Source organism: Lytechinus pictus, chromosome 10 (genome assembly GCF_037042905.1).
Source record: "Lytechinus pictus isolate F3 Inbred chromosome 10, Lp3.0, whole genome shotgun sequence".
Classification (NCBI taxonomy): Eukaryota; Metazoa; Echinodermata; class Echinoidea; order Temnopleuroida; family Toxopneustidae; genus Lytechinus; species Lytechinus pictus.
In genome coordinates, this window is record NC_087254.1 from 30,127,199 (window position 1) to 30,153,508 (window position 26,310).

The 26,310-nt window shown below is 36.1% G+C and overlaps 2 long non-coding RNA genes across 2 annotated transcripts in view; one reads left to right on the forward strand and one right to left on the reverse strand.

The window, feature by feature from the left end:
• The window catches only part of LOC135155722 (uncharacterized), a 34,712-nt gene extending 24,875 nt beyond the window's left edge, over positions 1–9,837 (reverse strand). Inside the window, exons 1-3 of the long non-coding RNA XR_010294911.1 lie at positions 9,647–9,837; positions 4,557–5,025; positions 3,714–3,891 (exon numbers count right to left, since the gene is read on the reverse strand). This is a non-coding gene — a long non-coding RNA (uncharacterized LOC135155722). The remainder of the gene's footprint in view (positions 1–3,713; positions 3,892–4,556; positions 5,026–9,646) is intronic.
• Positions 9,838–13,280: 3,443 nt separating this feature from the next.
• Positions 13,281–19,175, forward strand: LOC135155867 (uncharacterized). Its single transcript, XR_010294988.1, has 3 exons — positions 13,281–13,838; positions 15,669–16,429; positions 17,620–19,175. It is a non-coding gene; the product is annotated as an uncharacterized LOC135155867 (long non-coding RNA).
• The last annotated feature ends 7,135 nt before the right edge of the window (positions 19,176–26,310 follow it).

Consider the following 26,310-nt stretch of genomic DNA (forward strand, 5'->3'; position numbering starts at 1 on the left):
TTAAACTTAAAGGTTATGAATCAATCATGACTACTATATTATATACAATGTAGGACTGGCATGGGCCACTACCAGTTTGATTTGAATTCTACAATTTGTTTAGTAGATATGATTGAAAAACGATGCGTGAGTGACACGACAAATTTCGGACATGGGTTTCTGACCATCATCACTTATGATTGGATTCGTGCCCAAGTAGCTGTCCAGGAGTTCTGTGAGTACCCATACATGTACGTAAATAGTGTACCTATCTAGCACATATAGTCAGAATCAATCAAACCTTCTCTATGGAAAATGGTGCCCTCCTATATACCGTGAGTGACACGACATCCAAAACGTGAGTGACACGACGAGTGCAAAATACAACATTTATCTCAACAACGAAAGTATTTTTGGCATGATGTACAAGAGTGAAATCCCATCAACCAAAAAACAAGCTTAATTACATAACAACTGCCTTCTTTAAAGTTGATAATGTGTCATCCTTATGATTTATTCTTGGTTTATGGTCATATTTGCCCATCAACTCACATTCCCTATACCATACCACATTATTGTCACACTCGGGCTTCTACCACTCTCCTCTTTGGTGGAGGAGGCACTTGAAGGAGGTGTTATGTGGTCTTGGCATTGACATCAACTCAAACATTCTTTTAGTGGCCTGATTTCATTCAAAACTAACTCTTTCTCCCTATCTGTATATGAAAGTTTACGGGTTTACAATTCAGCATCCACCACTGATGGAATAATTTTTCCTTGTAAGAAAGGTATTCTCAATAGTCACTCGCATCATCTGGCATGGTCTGGTAGCCAATGACGTCATGTATGACTCCTTTTTCTTGAAATATTGGATTACAATATTATCCTCCTTAAATATTCTAGGCATTGTCCAAATAGGACTTGGCAGCTTCAATGTCTTTTTTGTACACTGTACCAAACCACAGTTACTTGGCTGCACACTTCAGATGGACTATTAGCAGATCCTTGAGAAACTTTAATAGGGATCAAGTTTAACTCATCAAGCATTGGTTTTCTCCTGAACACTGCTTGTATGTGGACCCCTCTAAAGGCACTGTACCAAAGTTCAGAGCTATGATTTTCAGCAGGAATCTTGCAAGCTGCTTTTCATTGCTAATTATCATATTTGATAATAAACCAAACCACAGGTAATACATGGAAAGCCACGAGGTGAAAGACGCATAGTCAGTACCTGATTCTTGCAAAAAGCCAAAGCACAGTCTGTTTGTATTACCTACAACTACATTGTACAAGTCATTAGCCTTTCCTTTGATGAGCCCTTGGATGTTACACTGAAATTCAATTCAGCATCCCCAACCATCAAACACTCCCCCTATACCTCCATATGGCATAGCTTTTTCCCCACGAGGTCCAGCTCAGTTCTAACCAGGGTACCCCCCCAAGAAAAATTGATCTACATGAAAACACGGCAACTCACCAAAGTTGCTCAAATGCAAATTCGGTCTTGGTTGGGACTTGTTTGGACCTACATATACATAATTTACTCTATCAATTTGTTGTGTGTAATGCAAATAAGCTCTGAACCCACATCAGCCCGCTCACGGTAGTTTGCTGAGCAGACCCTAGTTCATCACTAGTGGTATGAATGGTGGCCCGTGGCCGAACAAAGAATGATTTTGAACCAGGCATGTAGCTACTTCAAGCAATATCCAAAATGCTCTTTTAAATCTCAGTATATTCTCACCTGAGATGTTCTTGCATAAAAATTGTTTATTTCATGTCCTCGAATACAAGCTTTGTGGCAAAAAAGGTTAGTTTTAATTAATCAGAAGGGAAAGAGTTTTTTCTGATTTTGAAAGAATGTTTGGTGTTCACGGAGATCTCTTCATACACTTTTCTACCATTAGAATATTTTATCTATTTCTGCAAATTTCAAAATAAGATCCCTGACCTTGCTAGCTTTAAACCTTTCTTAATTAGTAAGACAAAGAAATAACATTCCTAAAAACATTGGTGAACGTTCTGCTCATTTCTGTAAATGGAGACAGAGAAAGTCATACCTGACTAACTTGAACCATCACCAAATCTTTATGCACTGTAAATATGTTCATTACTATGTATAGTGGTTTTTCTCTTGATAATGATATATTCATAATTTTGTGTTGATTATGTTATTATATTCTTTTATCTCAGTACATCATTAAAATATGAATTAGGATCTGAGTCTTCACACGAATGGAAAGTTGTCAGGATTTTTGAAACTGAGGAAACCATGGAGTGGAAAGAAAATAGATGAACTCAACGTCAAATTCTATATTTTCATTGATAGGGGTGAAGTTGGGAAAACAGAAAAAAATATTAGCCTTACATAGGCTTAAATGATGTCAGGAACAACATTTTGACTCCATCCCTGAATTTATCTCGTAAAATGCTTTAAAAATTATTTGATGTCCTTTTTTATACACAATATGAGACCGTGAGTGACACGACATTTCGTGTGACACGACACAACTTTAACAGTTAATTTTAGCTTAGCCTTAACACATTGGACCAAGTTACTTTATATACAATAAGGTATGGGAAAACTGTATTTGCTCCTGTACTGGGATAAATTAATTTTCAGAATACACAGCTCTAGAAAACTTTTTGTCTTTAAAACGTGAGTGACACGACAACCAGTTTTGAAAACTTTCAAGATCTACTTTTTTCAGAAAAACACTTCAGATAATTTTTTTTTGTTATTTAGGAGTTAGCTACAATACAGAGCTTGTATCTTGCCAACAAATATGCTTCTAATACAAATTTAATATTGTGATAGGCAATATGTGAATGTTAATGCAAAAATCAGCATTTTGTAACATTAAATTTCCCTTGCACTAAATTCACTGTATTTCAAGACACAATGAATAATTTTATGTAACTGAAATGGAAAAACATTCTTTGAGATGTCTAGTTTCAAAAACGTTTGAAGCCTACTGATTTCTAGCAAGTTTTAATTTTCACCCCCATGTCCACTTATGTTTGAAAATGACCAACTGTGAATGTCAAGAAAGGGGGGAAATACCTATTACATGAAATAATACATATTTCTTAATTTATCATTTATAACTAACTGAAAACCACCCATGGAATTAGAATCCATTGATGTTGATAAGCGTGGACTCTTGGCTTTCTAATGATATAATGCACCCCCCCCCTAAAAAATCAGTCCTCAGTCCTCTGTAACCAGACAAAAAACAAAGTATTTGTTTATTTTCAGGGGCTACTTTTCACAACCTACATGTATTGCCTAAATCTGCAACATTGGGTAAGCTTTAAACTTTTAACATTGCAATGAATGGGGATTTCCAGGGCTCCCATTTTTTAAGGTTCCAGGTGGGTGTTTCATAAAGCTGTTCGTACGTTAAGAGTGACTTTAAGAACAACTGGTGAAGTTTTCTTATGTGCTAAATAATCACCAATGAACATTTAATGGTGAATATCATTTACCATAAGAAGGGATCACCAGTGGTTCTTGAAGTTGCTCTTAACTTACGAACAGCTTTATGAAATGGCCCCAGGGCTCTTTTAAGCATTTTAGGGACAAAATTACCCAAGCCCTGTGTATTTTTCCCCCTGCCCCTGTCAAAAGATGTTAACTATCACCTTTAATAAGGACAGGAGTGATAGATGCTCTGCCCTGCTTCCATAACAAACAATCTCAACATTCCTCGAATACTTGCTTAACCACTTGCCTTCATCTGCATGGTCAAATGTCAATGTCCTCTGCATCCCTTGAAGACTTGAGCCATTCTTCTGGAAATGGTGACTCAAGGAGAACTGGTGGATTCTCTTCCCTGCTACCATAACCAATACCTGAATACTTGCTTCTCTTGTTGGTCTCTTCCTGGAAATGTGAAATGTTCGTCAACCCTGAATGTCAAGAAAAGGGGGAAAACCTATTACATACATGTAGGAATAAATATGGAACTCTACTTGCAAACTTTTCATTATTCACTATTGAAAACCACCTATTCAACCAGAATCTCTTTATAGACACACATGTGAACACATACAGTTGAGGGCAGAAGTTTAAATACATCCAAGAAATTCAAAGAAAAGTTGACACTTGCCAAACATCATAAAATTTACTGTATCTTATAAAATATTTGTCCTATGACAAATTTGATGTCGAACAAATGAGTATGTCTAGCCCCTTCATCAAATTGCTTTGTCATTAAGAGGTGAAAAATATTTAGGTGTCATGTTTTCCCCCCAATTCTTCATATAAAATAATAAAATAAAAATAAACCTGGACAAAAACATTTCATATTTGTACTAGTTACTTCTCAACACAAACATTTCAGATTACACTTTTTGTTCAGTGGTGACATACCATGATAGAAAATGTAATATAAATCATAATTTGACATTTATTTCTATGAAACGATGTTTGAAAATATTTAAACAATAGAATTCATTTAGCACGAATATTACTTTTTTTCTTCAAAAAAAATTCCTGGGAATACGACCAGCAATCACAGATTTCAGTCAAACTGGTGAAACTGCTGTTCAGGAAAACACTTATAATTACTTACGCACATTGTTGTATCTCATATATTTAAGTTTGCTGATGGTCTTCAATATTAGAGATTGGTATTGATCAGCGCCTTTCAAAAGGCCGATGCCTTTACGAAAGCTCATAAATGAACAGGTTTCAAGAGCCCAGATTCCTTCACTAGGGGCTTCTGCCTTCTGTTGTTGGTAAAATAATTTGATTTCATGATGAGTGATTGTTGATCGTGTTGACTGACAATGCCAAATTACTTCACATCCTTTGGCCTCTCATCTGCTTTAGGTTTTAAATACTGCTAAACTCTGACATCAGTCTCTTTCATATTCATCTGACATGTATCTCCAGCGTGCTCTTTAAAAATGTTCAGATTTCTGCTATTCAACTTGAGGAAAGTTGTGAAAGCACTGATGCAGCACTAAATGAGCATCCAACCAAAGAAACATTGTTTCTTCTAGCAATGCAGCTCTTCACGATCAAGATGTCCCAACCACCTGCAGGCAGAAATTGTGGAAGAAATAGACAAATGAAAAATTCCCTTACATTTGCATGCATATTTCTGTAAGTCCATAACATAGGCCTAATAAATACTAAAGTTAAATGCAACACACAATTAAAAGTATTTAAAACATCATTACTAATCACATGTGATTTTTCATCATGATATAAAACAATGTAAATACACTGCAACAACAATGCACATTAAGAGAAATGCTGCATATGATAGATACTATGATTGTTAATGATTAACAAGCATAGTCTCTATCATATGCAATATTTCTCTTAATTCTTCTTAAATTGGACTTGTGTTGTGAAATGTTACCTTACTCTTTGTGCCTAGACTCTCATTCACGTCTTTCCATTGATGCCCACAATCAAAGTATTATGTCCTAGTACTCCTAGCTGAGCACTTTAGCATCAATTGGAAAAGTGGGCCATGCCATTCATGTATTCTCAATCACATCATCCAACTCGAGCATATCTACCTCACTCAGGCAAAGATACTGCAAGAGGAAGATTGGACAGTACATAGCCCGTTAAAAAAATACTTGCATCGGCCGATAAATATCATGAACCTATAGGCCCATGCAAGTATTTTTAAGGTAAGATTCATGATATTTATCGGCCGATGCAAGTATTTTTTTAAATCTAAGTTTGCACCGCTCATAATACCGTCGCCCTCTATATGCATCTTAGCTAGGCTACGATAAAAAAGACGGCAAGATGGCGACAATAACAGATTGTGAGTAAACGCTCCTCTAGACCTACTTTTGTTTTAATATTTTCCATTTTATTATGAATATTGTTTGAAAATATGACGCTTTGGCTTTAGTGCCAAAAGGGTCCAAATTGTATTGTAACCCATTTACATAAGTTTGGGCTCAAAACCCTAAAGAAAACAAGTATTTTGGAGCAACATTATTGTTGCCATAATACTTGGTGCGTATAGAGCAATGGCATCCCGTCTCTGGTTCTGTGGAGATTAACTTATTCACGTCAGTGATATGACATTTATCTCGAGGGGCCTGTTTTTCATCACCTGGACACTCATCCTACGAACGAGGTTATAATAAATAATATATAACCTGGACAAGTTAGAAATATCTTTATCCACCAACCACAGAGTTAGTTCCATTCTAGACAGGAATAACCGTCGTTTCTGGGGATTTATTAAACAATTTCTGACATTTTACTGTATGTATGGTGAGTGGAGCCAACGTAGTTCAGCGGAACAACCAAAATACAGAGACTGAAGCTTTTGGTCTAGTTCCATTCTTACTCAACCTGTTTCATGAAGGGCTTCCTAACTAAAATCCCTTAATATCGATACTATCGGTAGATAGAGCAGACGAGACGTAGCCTTAGTCACAAAACAGCATAATTTTCAAAAAGCAAAATTATTATTAAACTGCAAATATTGTGATGAATTTGGAGATATATCTAATCAAAATATAGCACAGGCAAAATGTGCACCACAAATACCTATACTATGGAGAATTGACCATTAAATTGCTGAGAAAATGAAATTATGAATAATTAATTTCAAGACTAAAAAATCACTTGTGAATGTCGAGATGGGCACCCCCGGGATATCAAAATTCAATAGTTTATGGAAGTAAACCATATATTTATAAGTTTTCTTTGTAAAAGGATGATAGTTACATATTGTAAATTAGTTTTTTTCATGATTCAAAACATCATCAAAATATAGTGTAACATAAATTGTTTAAATCTTTAGATACCGAAGCATACAATTCAACAAATTCTATGCATAAATTAGAGAAAAATCCAAATGTTAATAAGGGTCTGAAAACAGCAAATATGAGTCCAGTTATGGATGGCCTGACGCAGTAGAATCTTTATCAATTCAATCGTTTTACTCTTTCAAAATGAATGGTTTTGATGTGTTTTACCAAGTTTTTATGGTTTCTGTTATTTTTGAATGATTTATCCCACTTGTTTTGCAATATAATTTCAATTCCTATGATTGAAATGTAAGATTATAATTTTCAAATTTTGAGGCACTTCTGCATGTCATAATAGTCTACCCACGTGATGCCACTACGTCATTAGAAAAAAGTTATGACAAGTTCGGAGGTGTCACAAATATTTAGTCAGGTTGTTGTAACGGATCTTGGCAAAGAGGGCTTTGTGAACGGATAGCGGACAAGAAGCTCACTATCTCCGATTTAGTCAAGGAGTTAGACTTATGACGATGTTGAGAAACGGGCCCCGCCCAGGGGCCTCCTGTCTACCCCAGGCTGGGGCGGCTGGCGCTGGCTTGGCTTTGGTTTTTTTGGACTCTTCAAACTCGAGTCAACCACTGTGCAAGGTCAGCACAATTCAGCATGCCAGCAATTCAATTGGGAGCTTAAATCACAATCATTTTAAAGGCATTCTGGCATGATAGCTCAGTCGGTAGAGCGAGGGTTTCAGATTCCAGTGACCCGAGTTAGATTCCCAAGAGGCAAGAGTGGTGCGCTAGTGCCCTTTACCTTGGTAATAATAACCAGGGGCGGTATTCTGAGGTCATTTTATCTTTAAAATATTTTATTTTATCTCTTAAAATGAAATTGGTATTCTGAGATGACATTTTATCTCTCAGATTAAATTTACAATTTTATCTTGCGTATAAATTTTATTTTGCGTATCTATGATGATACGCAACAGAGCAGTGGCTGCGTAAACATACCCATCGCGTATCTGGCCATTGCAACGCGGGTGATGTGCTTGCGCCCAAGTTACTTTGAAGAAAAAATAAAATAAACTTAAGAGGGTAGGGGCTATTTTATCTCCGCGACGTTGATTTCGTCAATATTTTTTAATTGAATTAACTCCAAATGTTGGCATGAAAATTAAGAAAAATGATATATTCATTGAGAACAACACCTTAAAGTTATTCCTGTACAATCAGGAAGCATTTCATAAGACTTTTCTTCACTAATATTGTCTTTGAAATGATGCTTGAAAAGATGCGATATAGACTTCGAAAAAAAGATGAGTATTGCCATTTTTGTTAAAAAGAAATCTCTGTAAAGACGCGCAAGCGTATAGTGCAAGCGTATTGAAGTCAATAAATTGACGCAATCTCACCTCTTCGCCACACCTCCTAGCGGAATGGATTTCCATTGGTTGAGTGATATGAGAGAGCTATAAAAGCGTGTTTCTTATTGGATATTGATTACAAAATAGGTGTGTCTTACAGAGATAAAATGAAGATAAAATTGTTCTCAGAATACCAATTCGGAGAGATTTTAAGGGGATTTTATCTTACTGATTTTAACGGAGATAAAATATTTTATTTTATCTGAGATAAAATGGATCTCAGAATACCACCCCAAGGCATTTATGCAGGTCCCTCGGAGAGGACCTTAAACCGTTGGTCCCCTGGTTGGTTGTTCACAGGCATTCGTGCTTTCTTAGCAGTCAGGTAAAAAACCTCGGTATAAGCACTCATTCAATGAACAAGGTTATGATATAACCTTGTTCTCAGTTATATCTCTATGTGTGGCAAAATAAGGATGGCAATGTTTGGCTTATTTTCTCTTTTTCTTTGGGACAAATGCTTGATTTTTTTACACTGACAGTTTCCATTACACCTATTCGTCATACAACTTGGCCCTTAAGTAAATTTGATTCTTTAAATTATTTTTTTCTTAATTAAAAATAGAGATTAAAAAATGAAAATTTTCTTACCATATTATTTTCCACCAATAGAGGGCGTACACAAAAATATGCCCCAAATTCAAGTTTTTGAGCGCTCTAGTGAATACAAAAATTATTCTCAAGTTACTAATGAATAATAAATTCCAACTGTACGGAAATTAGTAATTTTGGTCACAAAAGTGATATTTTAATCATTTTTTTAAGTGTGTGCTCTGTACAGCATTGGCATGCCATAGTCCAACCTGTAGATTCCCCACAGGCAGGGTGGTTGCAGTGAACAAGTGGGTATAAGTTTAATCCTGGTTTAACTTTAAGTCACCACTCAATTCACTGCTGTTCATTTAATTTCGTCAGCGGCGCGGCGGTGACTTCTTTCATCTCCCATTGACTTTAGTTTTTAAGTCAACACAACGAGCGCACACCACTTGTTCACTGCAACCACCCTGCCTGTGGGGAATCTTCAGGTAGGACTATGGCATGCCAATGCTGTACAGAGCACACACTTTCAAAAATCATTAAAATATCACTTTTGTGACCAAAATTACTAATTTCCATACAGTTGCAATTTATTTTTCATTAGTAACTTGGGAATAATTTTTGTATTCACTAGAGCGCTCAAAAACTTGAATTTGGGCATATTTTTGTGTACGCCCTCTATTGGTGGAAAGTAATATGGCAAGACAATTTTCATTTTTTTTTGAAGAATCAAATTCACTTAAGGGCCAAGTTGTATGACAAATAGGTGTAATGGAAACCGTCAGTGTAAAAAAATCAAGCATTTGTCCCCCTCCAAAAGAGAAAATAAGCCAAACATTGCCACCCTTATTTTGCCACACATGGAGATATAACTGAGAACAAGGTACCCGGTAATATCATAACCTTGTTCATTGAATGAGTGGCGCACACACACTAACCTATTTCAGGATAAGGCCGATATTCTTTACTTACAAAAGTGACAATATCTTTTGATGTAAACTTTAAGACGGGTACTGCTTGGCTAAACTTGTAATGTATTATTAAAACTCGCTTTCTTTGCCTGACAATTAAAGATGACCGGGCCAAGATGACTAAAAATCTTCAGCAGTCCGTTCTCGCACTCCGAGTCCAAGACCAATGTTTAATAAGAAACACTAAAGAGTATAGATTGCGAAGATGGCTCAATCGCGAAATACCGCACTGAAAAGAACTGTAGTACCGGCGCGCGGAGCTCGAGCAGTCTCAAATTTATTTTCATTTGTGATGTGATGGGTGTAGGAGCGAGCGGGGGTGCCCCACTGAACTGGAAATACGTATTTTCAGTTCAGTGGGGTGCCCATGCCCCCGGCATCGATTCTCCAAAAGTGTCACGACCATGGAAAAAAGGAGAAAATGATAAGAATACAGGAAAGGGGGTTTCATATGATATTATTTTATAATATTTTGTAAAGAAATCTATCACGAAATTACAGACTTTAATTCCACGGGCGTAAATTCCGGGGGATGGAATATATAGGGCCTATCCTCCCACTTTTCGGTGAGGGGGGTGGCTGTAGGCCTTCAAACATTCCCCTCTTTTAACAGAAATGATTTTTTTTTTAATTATCAGATGATTAATACTACTGTTAATACTACTGCGTGGATTCATCAGTAAACGCAGTAAGTGGTTTAATTTTGCATAAGATTGTAAAAATGCAAAATTTCTCACGCAGTTCAAACTTCAAACTATTAGTATTCTTACAAGTATTTGGCCATGGCAAGTCTTTTCATTTAGCTTATTGCAAAGGTTTTATATATCCGCTATCATGAGAGTAAATCCATTTATACCAAGGCGGAGCCAGCTTTCGCCAATAGGGGGCTGCCGGGGCGAAAATAAAAATTCACCCACATTTTCCCCGATCGAACGCAGCCGATCGGAGAAAATGTGGGTGAAATTAAAATGGTTTTCGTACCTTTCAAGGAGTATATCCTATAAAAGTCAGTTCTTATTTTATTCTTATAAAACAACATAAATATGTAATAATCTCATAAACCCTGTTTAAATAATGCAAGCGCGAGCTATTTTTTAAAATTTTTATTTAGTGTATTTTGTCCTGAAAATTGAACATATTGGGCAATAATGTTTGTGATCCTGAACAAGATGGGTATGTAATTACTGCGAGCGCGAACTGAGTGCGGGCAGAAAGATTTTTGATATACGTTTTGGTCTCACTCGAAAAGGGACCTGCATGTTAACGACTGTTAGCCATGCATGAATACGATACATATTTCAACAATCAAATAATGCAAGCGCGAAGCGCGATCTTAAAATTTTGGACATTCCGACCTAAAAAAGAATGGACACTCTATGCATTTTTTACAATCATGAACAGGATAGGTATATATCTAAACAATGTGAGCGCGAAGCACGCCGGGGAAGCACGAGTGGAAAAAAAATGAGAGCCTTAGACTTAAAAGCGCGACACTATTCATGTTTTGTAAATTATGAACAAAATGGGTAATAATTGGGTACGTTCCTACATTGATAATGTGAGCGTGATTGCGAGCAGAAAAAAATTGATATTCTGATCTGAAACTGGGTAATTTTAAATTAATTTTAGCATGTTTTGAATGAAGAACAATCTCAAGACACATGCATCCGCGTGTTTTAGATTTAGACTGCGCATTCTAAATACATTTTTTTAACCATGGAAATCAATTGTGCGAGCGCGAAGCTCGATCGAGCTGAAAATAGTTTATATTCCGATCTGAAAAGGGGTCAATATTATTTAAGCAGTAATTCAAGCACTGTTTTGTGAAGCCGATATGGATCGAACTTAGTAAATGATGTGAACACAAAGCTTGAGCTGATATACTTGTCGATATTCCCGCTGAAAAAAGGGACAATTCAATTATTAGGAATTCATGGGAATGTTTTATCTTATTTATTGATGTAATAAACCCATTGAGAGCGCAAAATATGTTGATATTAATGCCTGATTACTGGAATTGTTAAGCACTTTTGTAATTATGAATAGGATGCATGGGTTAATATTATATTTTTAACAATAATGCGAGCGCAAATCGCGAGCCGAAATTTTTGAAGAAAAAAATCATAAGGGAATTTTAAGTAGTTTGTTATAAAACTATTATAAAGGTATACATTACTCACCAATCAAAATGCGAGTGCGCAGCGCTAGCTCATAGGTTTCGACAATCAACCCTGAAAATGGAAATTTTGAGTAATTTATGGAATACACGAATAGAATATGTACGACAAATCAAATAATGCGAGCGCGCAGCGCGATCTGTAAATTGATACTTAAAATAAAACGGACATATTACAGAGCAGGAAAGCTCGATGTCCGAGCTGAAATATGTTTTGTACTAAATGGACTTCAAAGTTTAATATTTTAAGCTCCATACCAGCCTATTTATTGAGCAAGATATGTATATCTCATCGATCAGGCAATGCGCGAAACGAGAGCGAAAATTTCATATAGTGACATGAAAGATTTCTTTAAATTTTCCAACTCTTCCCCTCATCTTATTTTTATTTACTCGTCTTCCTCCTCTAGCTTATTTTCCTTTTCCTTTTCTCCTCTATTTTATTTCTTCCCCCTTTTTTGGCTCCGCCAATAGGGGAGGGGGCCCCCGGAATCCGCCTATGGCATAGACTATAATAAATTGAGATTGAATTAAATTGAACTGAAAGCAATGAGAATGGTTAAAAGAAAAACAAAAGCTCATGCACGGCGTGCGCCCTATCAAAGTTGGGTAAATTATAAAGGTACAGTCCGATATTTTTATTCATTATCTTATGCCAATCGTGGAACATTATGAAGTATAGGCCCTAAGATATACATTTCTGAAGGATTAAAACGAAACAAAATATAGTGAAATTTATGAGCATTGTTCGACTTATCTCTGATTAGTTCGTTCATTTTTTTTCCATGACCAAAAAGTACTGGGAACATATTTCATCATTGTGTTTTATATATGAATATATCGGAACTATATCATTTTCTTAATTTTACTTTCTCCTTTATTTTTCTTAATTCATTCTCCTCCCATTTCCTTTCTTTTTTTTTTTTTTTCTTTTGTTTCCTTTCCCTTTTTGCGTCCCGCTTAATTACAGTGCCTCGGCCGCTTTGATTGCCCCCCCTAGATCCGACGGTATATTCTCCGGCTATTTTCCTGGGACACTAATAAAAATATAGCACAGGTTCGGCATTTTGTCCCCATTTATTTGAAGTAACAGACTTTTGAAAAGAAAAAAAACAACATATCAATTTAATGTATTGGAAGAGTAGTCCTTGCTTTAAAATCTATGTCATCACCAATGAGGCTATATAGACCTGTATCCTGTAGTAATTACAAATTTTTACATTTATAAAATCATAACTTTCTTATTTTCTGCAAACTTTATACACTAGCTTTAGCGTTTGATTTTTATTTTTCATAATAAAACATCTTTTTATTTGGGTAGGTTTCCTTTTAATGTAAAAGGATGAGTAGACCAATCTCTTGTCTCAACCATGGACCTAAGTATATATTCATGTACATCACGTCATTCTTTTCGAGCACACCGAAGGTCTTACGGAAGCATTCTGAGCTGAGGTATCTTGTAATGTAGGGTCTTGGTTAGTAAAAACGCACGTGTTTTAAAAATTGCGAAAACAAAGTTTACCACTGCACTGCACAGCTAGCTGGGTAGGTACGGTTAAGGTTCGGAGCTGAGTTAACGGACGACATACTAGTCAGCCACAGATCCAGGGCCAGGGGCCTTCTCCATCTCCAGGCGCCAATTTAGACTTCTTTTGAAGTACAAGTGCAGAGAAGAAGAAAATGAAATGGCGTTTGTTTATTGGGCCTTATTATAATATGACTATTCTTCTAATATTTGAGTTCGAGATGGCAATGCTTTGACCGATTTTGGGCTGGGAGCGAAACTTCAATCCCCAGACCACATGGACCGCTACACTACAGCACAGGAGGAGATCGTGGACGGGGAAGTCCGCGGTGACTTGGCCAGATGGATGCGTGGAGTTCTCGGATATGGACGGCGCACCTGAGGCCGAGATCTCACTGAATTGAACTGTGATGATGTCGATGAGCTGACTTATCTCGGTCTGGGGTTGTACATGCAAGTGCTCTTCATGTGGTGTATGGATGTATCTGCAAGGTAGTCAGCACCTCAATACAAAAACAAGAAAAAAGAATGCAAGTGTGTGTGTTAGCCTGGTCCTGGAGGCTCCTGCCTTCCTGGAGAGTAGAAATCAGTCTAGGGCCTACTACTACACGTAGGCTTGCTCCCCATGGAGCCTGGAATTGCTTCCCATACGGCCACACATACGGCCCCAAAACCTGAAACTTTCGCCCCCGAGATTTCTACTTTCTCTCTAGGGCCTATAAATAAATTAAAAAATTGTGGCAAAAACTGATTTTCGGGGGTTTTGGCAGCCATTTTGGATTTTGGCCCGGCACACTTTTTTCTCGGACCTGAGACAAAAAATATTGTCATTTCGTGTTGAGATACATTACAAGGAATGAAAAAAAAACTGTTGCCATATTGAAATGACAAAAAAAGTATTTTTGACCCATGTATAGCCCACTCCTACATGTACTTAAATAAAAAAAGAAAAATCAAACTAGCATAGTGCTGAAAATAGGATGTAAAAAAAGAAAGTTAGGCCCTATAACATTTTAAAGTTTTGCTAATTTTTCACAAAACAGTGATATGCACAACTAGGTGAGTCAGTCGATGTTGTCCATCACTCACTATTTCTTTTGTTCTTTTATTGTTTAAATTAAACAATATTTCATTTTTTTTAGATTTGACAATTAAGGACCAACTTGACTAAACCATATAGTATTAAACAATGCTAATTCTACATGTTCAGGGAGGAATTAATTGTATCACTTGACAACGAGGAGAAAATTAGAATATTTCATAATAAAATACAAAAGAAATACTGAGTGGATGATGGTCATAGTCTCCTCATTTGCATACCAGCCAGGATATGCATATAACTGTTTTGTGAAATTAAGAAAAATTTCAATGTTCAATTTTCAATGTTCAATGAGACAAAAGTCTACATTCACTGAATAAGCATGGAATTGAGGCATATTTATTGGCAATTTTAAATAAATGTGGGGTTACCTCCATGGTCTTGCAATAATGCTTGGTATTGAAAAAGATGGGGCAGTTGCCCTCACCACCCTACCACATTCCTTGACCATGGCATGAAATAAAGCTTAGCTTTAGAAATTGCACCTCTTGGGTGCACGAGGGGCGAAGTTGTTACGGTAGTGGATGGTATTACTGAACACTTCATGATTTCAATCATATCAAACAATATTCTCATAAAATTCATCAAACTTTCACCATAAATACACAAATATATACAAAAATGTCAACATAAAAATTTTGCTGAAAACTTTAAAAAAAAAATGATTTCAGCTCCCAATTGCAACCCTCCTTGCATGTGAAATGTTCTGGTCACTTGAAAGTGGCATCGTATTATAGATGTGATGTGTGTATTCTGTGGGAAAATTAGAGAAAACAGCAAAATCACTTGGGATGAGCTATATTATTTTGAGAATATAAAGACTTTGAAAATGTTTTACTGACAATTTTTCATCATCTTTCTATTCAATTTCCCTCTACTTGTTTATTCTATTCATTGTGTAAACACAGGAAGTATTTGTGATGTCATGTTTGAGTGAGCATGCTTTCAAATAAAGTGTAAGAAATTAACAAATTCTTAATATGTCATAAAAATGGACTCCTGTGAACTTTGAAAAGCAGTAATTGCTTTAAATGCATGACTTCATAGATCAATTGAACTTTTACACAGATTATAGTAAAAGAAAAATATATAAACACTTTTTATTTTTGTGAAAAAGATTTAGGGGAAATATTTATGTGTTCATAGGTTAAATCGATCAATCGTCTGTTACTGTTTGATTAATGTCAACAATTTATATTTGTATTTTTTTTTCATACGTATAGGTGTCTGGACATCAAGATAGTGAAGAGCTGCATTGTAAGGATCAACAGACAATATTCCTATGGAGAGGTTTCTGCAACAGACTGAATCCAGCATCCTTTATGTAAACAGAGTAGAGGAGTTTGCTGTCAATGGATCTAGTAAGATAATATTGTCAACCATATACAGAAAAGAAACCCAGCAACATGATATCCTAAATGTTACCAGTCTCAAGAATTCATCTTTACAGACCGCACAGCCATCATCATAATCAACACTACTTATTAATCAGGAAAATTAATGCAACAGGGGGTTTCTAAGCCTGCAAGATATTAATATGCAACCACCGAAGCAAACCGGATACGAAAAAGAATTTTCTTTATAATGCAAACTTAATCAGCATAGACAGTGCAATATCACCCCACATTGATACTGCGAGATTTAAAAGCCAGAATGAAAAGTAACAGACCTGCAATCCCTCTCATCTTTATTCAAGTGAATTACAAAGAAAGATTGATTGCCAATCATCACAAGGTACATCTTGGACCCGTTTATGGACTTGTGCATTAGAGATCATCAAGTGCATGTTTTTTTTAAAGCATCCACTGGGAATGGAAAATTTGGCAATTGATTGACAAAAGGTTGTCAACAGGTGAGAGATGCAATGAAGTTTGATATGGCATCCTATCACACATTCTTCACCTGGCTCGAAATAGCATGACTTACAGTTGCGAGGACTCAATCCTTTTGCGGTGCCTTCACTTTTTCAAGCAACTTAGAGCAGGTAATATGATATAGTTTAAAGTAATTGAAAGAAAAAAAAATTGAAAGAAAAAAAAATAGTTTAAAGTAGACATTTAAAGAAAATGGAAATGTCATATCAATGAAATAAAGTTTATTCGATTCTCTTCATTTCTTTCATTTTCCATTTGTGACCTCCATCCCCAAAACCAACAATACATTGTAAGTTGCCCTTACTTAACTTCACAATTTCAAATTGTGTCAGTAGAAGAAAATTCTATTTTGAAATGAGATAATTTTCTGATTTGTCACTTTTTGAAGACCAAATGACTTATTTAAGCCATTTAGAGAGAACCTTTGCTGGTGACTTATCATTGATTTTGTGGTGGCTGGTGATGTTTGGGTTGAGTTAAAGTAAGGAAATCAAGATAGTATTCACTCGGTCTACAATGTAAGCAGATGGTTTAATTATCAGATCATCTATCAACATTATGGCTATTGGTCCACTATAAATTTACCCAGTTTCCACCTGGTCCAACCGTTACCTGGATTACATGTAATACTCACTTGCACTGTCATAAAGTCTAATGCCCAGATTGTATAATTTCGACTTTTGCACTTTTCCCACAATTCGTCAAATTAAGATTTAGTTCATAGATACTTCATCTAATTATATATACTCAAGGTGATATTAGACCAAGTGGATATTAGACAAAATTGGTATAGTTGAAGTGGAAATTAGAATGGCAAAAGGGCTAAATGGCAAGTAGACCAAATGGATAGTGGGTGAACAGGTTGTAGACAAACTACGCATTCGAGCAGACTAGAAGGGGTGAAGTGAAATTGAAAGTAGATAAAGTGGGTATAGACCAAGTGGAAATTTATCATTTAATTCAGACTGATGCTGGTAAAATTGGGGTTCTAAAAGAGGTACAAACTGGTGTTGTAGATGAAATCATTTAAGTGCAATTGACAACTCACTGTACATGGGCTTTCATAGAGCTCTGAAGAAGCTTCAAATTCTATCATGCTCTGTTCTGTATATATCTTATTTTCAAATTGATGATAAACATGCAATTTTGTGATTTTATTGTGCTAAGAAAAGCAATCATTCTGTCCTAAAATGTGCAACAAGTTATTTACAAATTCATTATCTTCACTTCAATGACACCATTGAGAAAAATGATTAAGTTTTAATATCAATGGATGTGCACTTCAAAATTTGACCCACAGACCTCAATTGAAGTGTGTATTCTATGCAGAGAACAGCAGAGCATCCACCAAGCTCTGTCATGGCTCTCCAGTAAAGGAACAGACAAGAATTTTGGTCAGTATTCAAGGGATGTAGACTACATTGAAGCTGCCATCAGAGCGGAGGATCCAACTCAACTTGTCACATTGCTTCTAGGAAGAAGATCACAAGACAGGTTAGGTCATCATTGATCTGTGTCATGACACTAAATCCTTTTGTCTTTTATAATATGATTTAACATTTAGATGTGATTTACTTTGAATGACATGCTATGCTTCATTTATTTCATTTTCATTGATTATCTGAATTATATTGTATTTACTAAGAATCTTGCTAGGTGTTCAAAAGTTAATCATGCTATAAATACCCGTCATTCCTCACTCGTAGTGAGCAATATTTTTTGTGTTTTACTGGTAAAGTTAGCCTGCAGAGCTATTTACTTCTCAAATATTGAGTATTAAAGCATGATGTAGAATTGCATCATCTCACTTTTTAGTGTTCCATCTTCTCCAAATAATTTTTCTCCATCAAATGCCGAAATAGTAAATTCCTTTTTTAAGGAAGATGCGCTTGCGCAGCATATACACGCGTGAACAGTAAGAGAAAGAGTTTTTCATTTTCTCTAATGGAGACCAGTTGAATACCAAATTCTTTTTTGTAGAGTATGAATATACCTTTCTCCTATGTAGTTAAATGGTTAATACAGATGTGCACTATAAAACAATTACCACTTTATTTCAGGTGACAAATCATTCTATCACTTTGTCAGTGAAGTGGAGATACATGTACATGTTATTCCCTCCCCTCAACTTGGCTTTATAAAGATAGCAGCATCAAGTAGTTTAGCCCGTCAGCCACCTTTTCAGTGACAAGGGAGTCAACATCAGACTTTCCCATTTTGATTCCCTTTTCTTCCAATGCTCTTTTCTTGTTTGGTGATGCATACGTAACAAGGTCACATAGTGTTTCAGCAAATATTACAGGTTTAGGTGATATCTTTGTCCTGGCTCTTGACAGGGATTTTCTCTTAGCTACACCAGACCCGGGGGTTCGATTGGTGGGAGATCCTGAATTTCTCAATTCCTCCTTTTCTAATGACAACTGCTCTTTTGCAAGTTATAAATGAACTCGCATTGACAAAATGATAAGAGAAGTAAGTTTTTCTTTTCTTGCTCATTTAATCCCTCATATATATCTAATTAATAATGCATCTTAACAATTTTCCAAAATGTTACCTAAATGTCAGAATTTTGGTTCCTAAGAGCTTACCCCATGTAATTTGTGTATTGACCCAACCCTGTGGACATACCTATATATATATTTCTTTCACAACATATTCAAATGAAAGAGTTGTCCAATAGCTGTTGTAATAATAATAATAATATATTGGATTTTATTGCAATAAAACTATCAAAATACAATCACAAGCAGTCAAAGACGGAAATGAGTGAAAGTTTACATGTACAAATAGAAATATAACAATATATAAAGTAAACATTATAAATAAATATTAAATACAATACAAATTCATACAGATGAAAAAGAAATGTATCATAAAAAATAAATACCAAAGGCCATAACATAATTACTACAAAGTGTCACCAATGAAGAATAGGGGGAATGAAAGATTAGGAAGAAAGGAGAGAGAGGAGAGGAAAAAGATGAATAGACCCAACCTGAACACTTTGAGATCTATTACTTAGATAGCTACATAGCAATACAATAACGTTAGGATCAATGCCAAGGTCAATCAATTTCTCAATTAATACATTGTGATTTATATGGTCAAACGCCTTAGCATAATCGATAGTACATAAAGTGGCAACATGACCAGGTTTATCAGTACCCTTGAGGATTGAATCAATCAAGCTTATCAGATAGTGGGAGGTTGATAATCCTTTAATGTTACCAAACTGTTGCTTATCTATCTTATTACCGATATCCTTATACAACCACTTGGTTAAGAATGACTCAAAAACCTTAGCAAAGGTGGGGGTAAGAGATATGGGTCTTAAAAGATCAACAGAGTTACAGGGGAAAGTCTTGGGAATAGGGACAATGTCCGAGTTCTTCCAACAATCAGGGAAGATGCCAGACTCCAGACAACTATTGAAGATCATGGCCAATGGTTCAGCTAATTCTGGGGCAAATTCAGTAATGAGTCTGACAGGTACATCATCATGATGACAGGATTTAGAAGCATTGAGCTTGCGCAATTCTTGATGAACCTGATAGGCTTCCACTCTAGGGGGTGGTTGTGATGCAGGTAAGAAAGACTGTAGAGTAGAGATGTCAAGCGGAGGTAGTTGACTACAAATACGAGCAAAATGGTCATTAATAAGATTAGCTTGATCATTTCACAACCAGGTAGGGATGTAGCTCTTTTATTCATTCTACGAATTTGCTGATGTCAACTTTTGGGGTTGGATTTCCATAAAATCATGACTTTCTGAAAATAGAAGTGATCCTTTTGCACTTGTACCTCACGTTTGACTCGATTGCAAAGATTCCTATAGTGTGCCATCCTATTTGATTTGAAAGCACACTGCCTTTCCTTAATTAGCGATAAGATGCGTTTAGTGATCCAAGGCTTATCCCGAGATCTGCGTTTGACATTAACTGATGGGAAGTGTAGATGGAACATCAGAGAAAGAGAATCCTGGAAATCAGAAGCCATATCCTCGACAGTCGGGTGCTCGAGAAGGTGACTCCAGCTAGTAGACGTGATCTCCTCACCAAAAGCACGGATGTTAGACTCCCGGAAAGGTCTGAAGGCAATTTCTATTGAAGACTTCTTGGGTATGATTGTTCGAGCTCTCATAATCACTGTTTTGTGATCACTTTTGGAGATTGGATTAATTACTTCAGGAACATAGTAATAATCAGCCATATCCTTAAAGATCTTGTCGTGTACATATAATTTCTCACTCTTACATGTATGGAGAAAATAAAGATATACACATTACAATCTTTCAAAGAATTAGGCTTACAAAACTTTGGGGCCATAATTACCCCAGTCGATATTTCATACCTATACACTGTTAGACCACTATGTAAGAAATGCTGTGGAAGAACGTTTGTAAAAAAAAGTCATTTACTCCACAACCACGTAAACGTACATGAGTTTGGGTGTAAAAGATATAGGCCTATCGTTCTGATTCCCGCCAACTTTGCAATTCTTCTCGATCCCTTCACCCTCCTCCGTTTCAATGACATATTCCGTGTACCATACCCCCTTCCCGTCTACCATAAATTCATGTTTAACTTTGTACCCAAGTAAATCTTTTGCTGTTATACCCTTTACATAGAGATCGCCACAATCTAAATCATTGATGATGTCTTCCTTCGAGTAAAAATATACATCGTCAGCATTGCTAACATAAACCAGATTCATACCTGCGTTTGTTTTACTGCAAACAAACGCAGTATACCAGTTTTCTTTGTCCTCTTCATAATTTTTGTTAAATGTTTTACAAGTTTCCTGACAATATGAGTATATGGTACACTTCTTCCACTCTTAACTCTTTTCCTTTCTTGCTCCTTGTGCTCTTCCCTCTTCCTCTTTAAACTCTGTTTGTATTCCTTTACTCTATGCTGTGGTGCACATAAGATATCTTCTACTTCATTGTCCTCATCTGTTACAGTTTGGGCCCTTTCCCTGCTTTTATTAATTAAATGTATGACTTGTTTTCGCTGTTCTCCACATGATTTTTTTCTTCCCTTCTCTGAAAAACTAAGTATTTCGTTTTCATTCTTGTCCATGATAACATACCTCTGAGCTTTCAATTGGGTGTTTAACCGTTCCATCTCTTCCCTTTCCGTTCCCCTTCCCAACCCATTCCTTACGTCTTCTTCGCTTAACCATATCCCTCCACATATGTTTTAGACCTATTTAATTACCTTTTCTCTTCTTGCATTGTCTCTTTCTTCCTTTGTTAGCATGTTTTCTTTCTTTTCTCAGAATTCTTTCTCTTTTGTCCCATATTTCCCTTACTCGCCTGCCATAAATGTCCTTCCATTGTTTTTCCTTTCTCGCTCGCCCTTTCCATGTATTTTGCCTTCTTTTCTGACGATAGTTGTGACAGCTATTAACTTGTTTTATTTATTGAGAACATAATTATGCTTTCCAAGCAAAGATTGGATGTTTGTGGCTTGATTCTCATTAATCTATCTAACATTCCAAAATTACGTTCTACACTGGTGTTTGTTTTGGGTGCACTCACAATTTCTTCATCTAAGCCTCTTTTAAATGATCCCCTACCATTCTTTCCGTAACATTCATGAACCCTGAAAAAATCCTTTCTAGAATTTGGGCCGTTAATTCATCATTTTCACATGGATTAATTAACTCATTCAGTACACATCCTTTCCTTACTTCTACATTATCAAATATTTGGATTTTACCATGAATAAATTGAGAACAATCAGCTGATAACATCTCGAATTGTGCGAGAATTTGTTTGAAGACATCTGACATTTCATTCACATTCAATTTTTTCTAACAAGTTCCATAAAGGAACGGTGACATACTTATCAATGAGACCCAAAGCTCTACATCCTGCAAGAAATTGTGAAACATTCAAATCGGCGTGCACCGCTTTCATTAACAAATTCTCACCTTTATGTAACTCAAAAAAATCCTTAAGGTCATCTTTAAGAAAATAAACACCGGCAGCATTGTGAAAGAGAATATTAAAGCGATTCCCCTTGAAGGGGGCAAGAGGAACAAAATCTTTTCCTCTATCACGTAAAAATGTTCTAAAATGCATTGGTTTGCCTGATTTTTCACATCCACTATCCTGGATCGCCTTACATACAGTTCTTATCAATCTCTCAATGCCCCCTTCATTATTTTTTTATGTGAATCCTACTGCCTTGGCCCCTACATTGATGTTATCAAATAACATTTCTTCAATTGCTTTCATAGTTTGTGCAACTTGATCGGCTAGTCCTACAATATGATGCATGCCACAGAATTTTTTTTTCATGTTTTCTATTTTCTCTTTTTAGGGTTCAGAATAAGTATTCCACTCTCGCATAGCGCAAGGTTTGTTTTCATTAAATTATCTAAAACAAATCTAACAATTACGTATCCCCACTCCATAGTTACACACCAACCCCTGATAAACTTCCCTTATTTCGTCACTGTATTTCGCCCCATCCATCGTACCTAAATCAACATGCTCATTTGTTATTTTTTGTTCCAGTGTATTTAGCCTCTTTTCAACTTTTTTCATTTTTTTTTCAATTCATTCCTTCTCTTATGACTTTCTTCAGTAGATCCTTCCTCTTTATAAGGTAACAGACGTTATCTTTACCCCTCTTCCTTTATTCTTTCTTTCATTCTATTTTCATATGTATTTCGTCTAATTGATTGATTACTTTCTTTTTTCCATCAAGATCTCTATTGATTTCTGAAAGCGTTTGTCTTTTATTATAAAGTGACAATCGTTCCCTTTTTTCGTTTCGTTTCTTTCATGAACAATTGCCTCTGCCAAAGCTTTCTGACATGTAGTTAATTTCCTTGTGGCCTATTCATACTTTAATTTCATCTTTTTCAAATTCGTCCTCACATCGGTCTTCTTACTTTTTTTTCTTTGCAAGGCGGCATCGACATGTATTTTCTTTCTTTTGCCTTTTTTTGAGGCATTCTCATTTTTTTATATGTGACTCTTTCTCACCACAGCCTCATTTTTCTTTGTGCCGGTCATTGTGTTTGTAACAACAAAAACATCCTGTATGATCCTGGGAATTTCATTCTTCTGTTCAGTGCCAGTCCGCTGCTTTTCTAATCTTTTTTCTAGATTTCTTATACGTTTATTCAAAGCTTTGTTACCAACAACATTTCCAACATAAAACAAATTCGGTGAGAAGCCACGAAAATTGCTTGATACTCATACCTTGTTTTCGGGACCACCTATACAACTCGATAGCAACACCATTTGTTAAATAAGTGTGATTTTACCCTGATAATCTTGACCATTTTCTTGGGATGCAAGATGCCATTGAAAATGAGTGTAGAAGAATGTCTGCGTCGTCGCGACCGATCCAAACTGCATTTTTAGAGTGAAATTCATTAAATGAAATGGAAATGAATCTCATGCTAATTTTGGGGGTAAATGTGTTAGTAAGGTCAGGAAAATGAGTGCTGTGTTGGTGTGTCAATTATTTTTTCAATTATGATAACTCTCTGTAAAAAGTTATTGTAAAATTACTGGAGGCATGTTTAATCTGTGCTGACGTGGTAGAATCTTTATCAATTAAATCATTTTACTATTTCAAAATGAATGATTTTGTAGCGTTTTACCAACATTTTTTATAGTTTCTTTGTATTACAATTATTGAATGCATTAACCCACTTGTTTTGTGATGTAATTTTAACCTCTATGATTGATTACGTAAGTTATAATTTCAAAATTTCTAGGCACTTTTGCATGTCATAGTCTACCCACGTGATGCCACTACGTCATTAAGAAAGAAGTTATGACAGGTTCGGAGGTGTCATAAATATTTAGTGAGGTTGTTGTACCCGATCTTGGTAAAGAGGGCTTCGTGAAACGGTTAGCGGACAAGTAGCTCACTATCTCCGATTTAGTCAAGAAGTTAGACTTACGACGGTGTTGAGAAACGGGCCCCAGAAAATGTGTATGAAATTCCACATAAGACACTTTTTTATATGCCATTTGGCTTTAGAAAGGCTCCTCGAATATCTAGTAAAGAACTGAATTGTTTTCTTCTTATGCAGCTCACTTAGCCCTATTTAGACCAGGGTATTTTGGGAGATCATATGGCTGGGGGACATCGAAGGCCACCCTTTGCTGTCGACCGCGCTAACAATTGGCACGCAGGTTGTCTTGAACATAATCTACAAAATTGTATACTAATTCATAATCAGGCCTCTACAAAATTTGCTTGCCCTATAGAAAAACTGCTTGCTCAATTTTTTTTTCAAAATTTGTTTTTGCTCTTATTCTTTAATTTCCGTACTACACTTAATTTTGAAGGTCAAGAGAAATAACAAATGAGAAACATGAGTAAAGAACAGACACATCAGTTTATTTTCAGCAAAGTCATGACATCTTTCTTATGGCCATCATAGACATCACATGGATCAAGGCCTGCATGGATCTCCTTATTTTTACTCAGAATGTCAGGTTTTTTGTATCCCATTACACGTTTCAAGAGAGCTGATGTGTATGTGTCAGGTTTCAATTACCTGGTTCTCTCCTTAATTTGTCAAGACTGCGTGGGCCACAGAGCCAGTCACATGTCGTTTCCGATGTGCAAACCATGTTGGACTCATTGCTTGTCCCTGCGTCTCCAGAATATGAGCAGAATATGATTTGGGAACTGCTTCCAAGAACTCTGCGACAGTTGATGAGCTCTTGCCATTATTGAGAAGTGGCACTGGAAACTCAGAAGCGACAACATTCTCTTCATGTTGAACATTGATGTCTGCATATACTGCTCTCATCACTATGTTGAATTTTGTGTTGTTGACTGCCAATGTACTGGAAAACATGCATCTTGAAACGTTGACCTTAAAGGGCAATGAAACCTTTGGAACAAGTAGGCTTGTGTCGAAACAGAAAAATCAAAGAATGAGAACAAAGAAAGTTTGAGAAAAATCAGACAAATATTGAGAAAGTTATGAGCATTTGAATATTGCAATAACTAATGCCATGGAGATCCTCCCATTGGCAATGTGACAAGGATGTGTGATGTCACATGTGAACAACTTTCCCTTTGATGGACTATAAAATACCCCCAAAATGTCTCTTTTTGCTTTTTCTTGTGGTTATACTAACTCTTTATCCATGATGTGTTCTTTAAAAATCTGTATTACATGCCCTCCTATAGAAAGAACACATGATCTACTGATGGATGTGATAAAAGAGGCAGTTTAAGTGAAATATAAATTATACTAAAGTAATGGGGAGAGTTGTTCACAAGTGACATCACACATCTATGTCGCATTGCCATTGTGAGGATCTCCATAGCATTAGTGATCGCAATAGTCAAATGCTCATTACTTTCTCACTATTTGTCCGATATTCCTCAAACTTTCGTTGATCCGTTTCTTTGATTTTTCTGTTTTCACACAAGCTATTTTGTTCCAAAGGTTTCATTTTCCTTTAAGGAAGCACTTAGTGCCTTCATGCCTTTCTAATCCAGCTGTTTAGAATTTTACTTGTAAGAGAAATTTACAAAAAGTTGTAATGGAGGTACAAACTTTAGCAATATTTTTTTCTTATTACTGTATATTTCAGTTTAAAAAAAGAGACAATTTTTCAGAAAAAAAATCAATGAAGAAAACAATATTTTCAAAAGGGAGGCCCAAATCAAGAAACTGGGGTCGGTACCAGACGGTCCATCAACGGAAGACCTGCTGTTAACAAAAAGGGTTTCTGCTGAAAGCTGCTTAGCATACACAATGTCGCTCTCATTAGGATTCTTCGGTCTTGCAAATCTTAGACATGGGTATGTACTTTGTAGTCGATACTTCTCAACTTCGGCTACAACTTGGACAAATTTCTCCCATGCCTTCTCCTTCTTAATCAGCTTCTCATCTGCTATGCCCTTACAGAATTTCTTAAATGAATCAGTGTAGTGCGTGTCATGCTGCGGCTTGTTTCCTTTGCTTGTCAAAGGCCGCGTGTAAATCAGGTAAC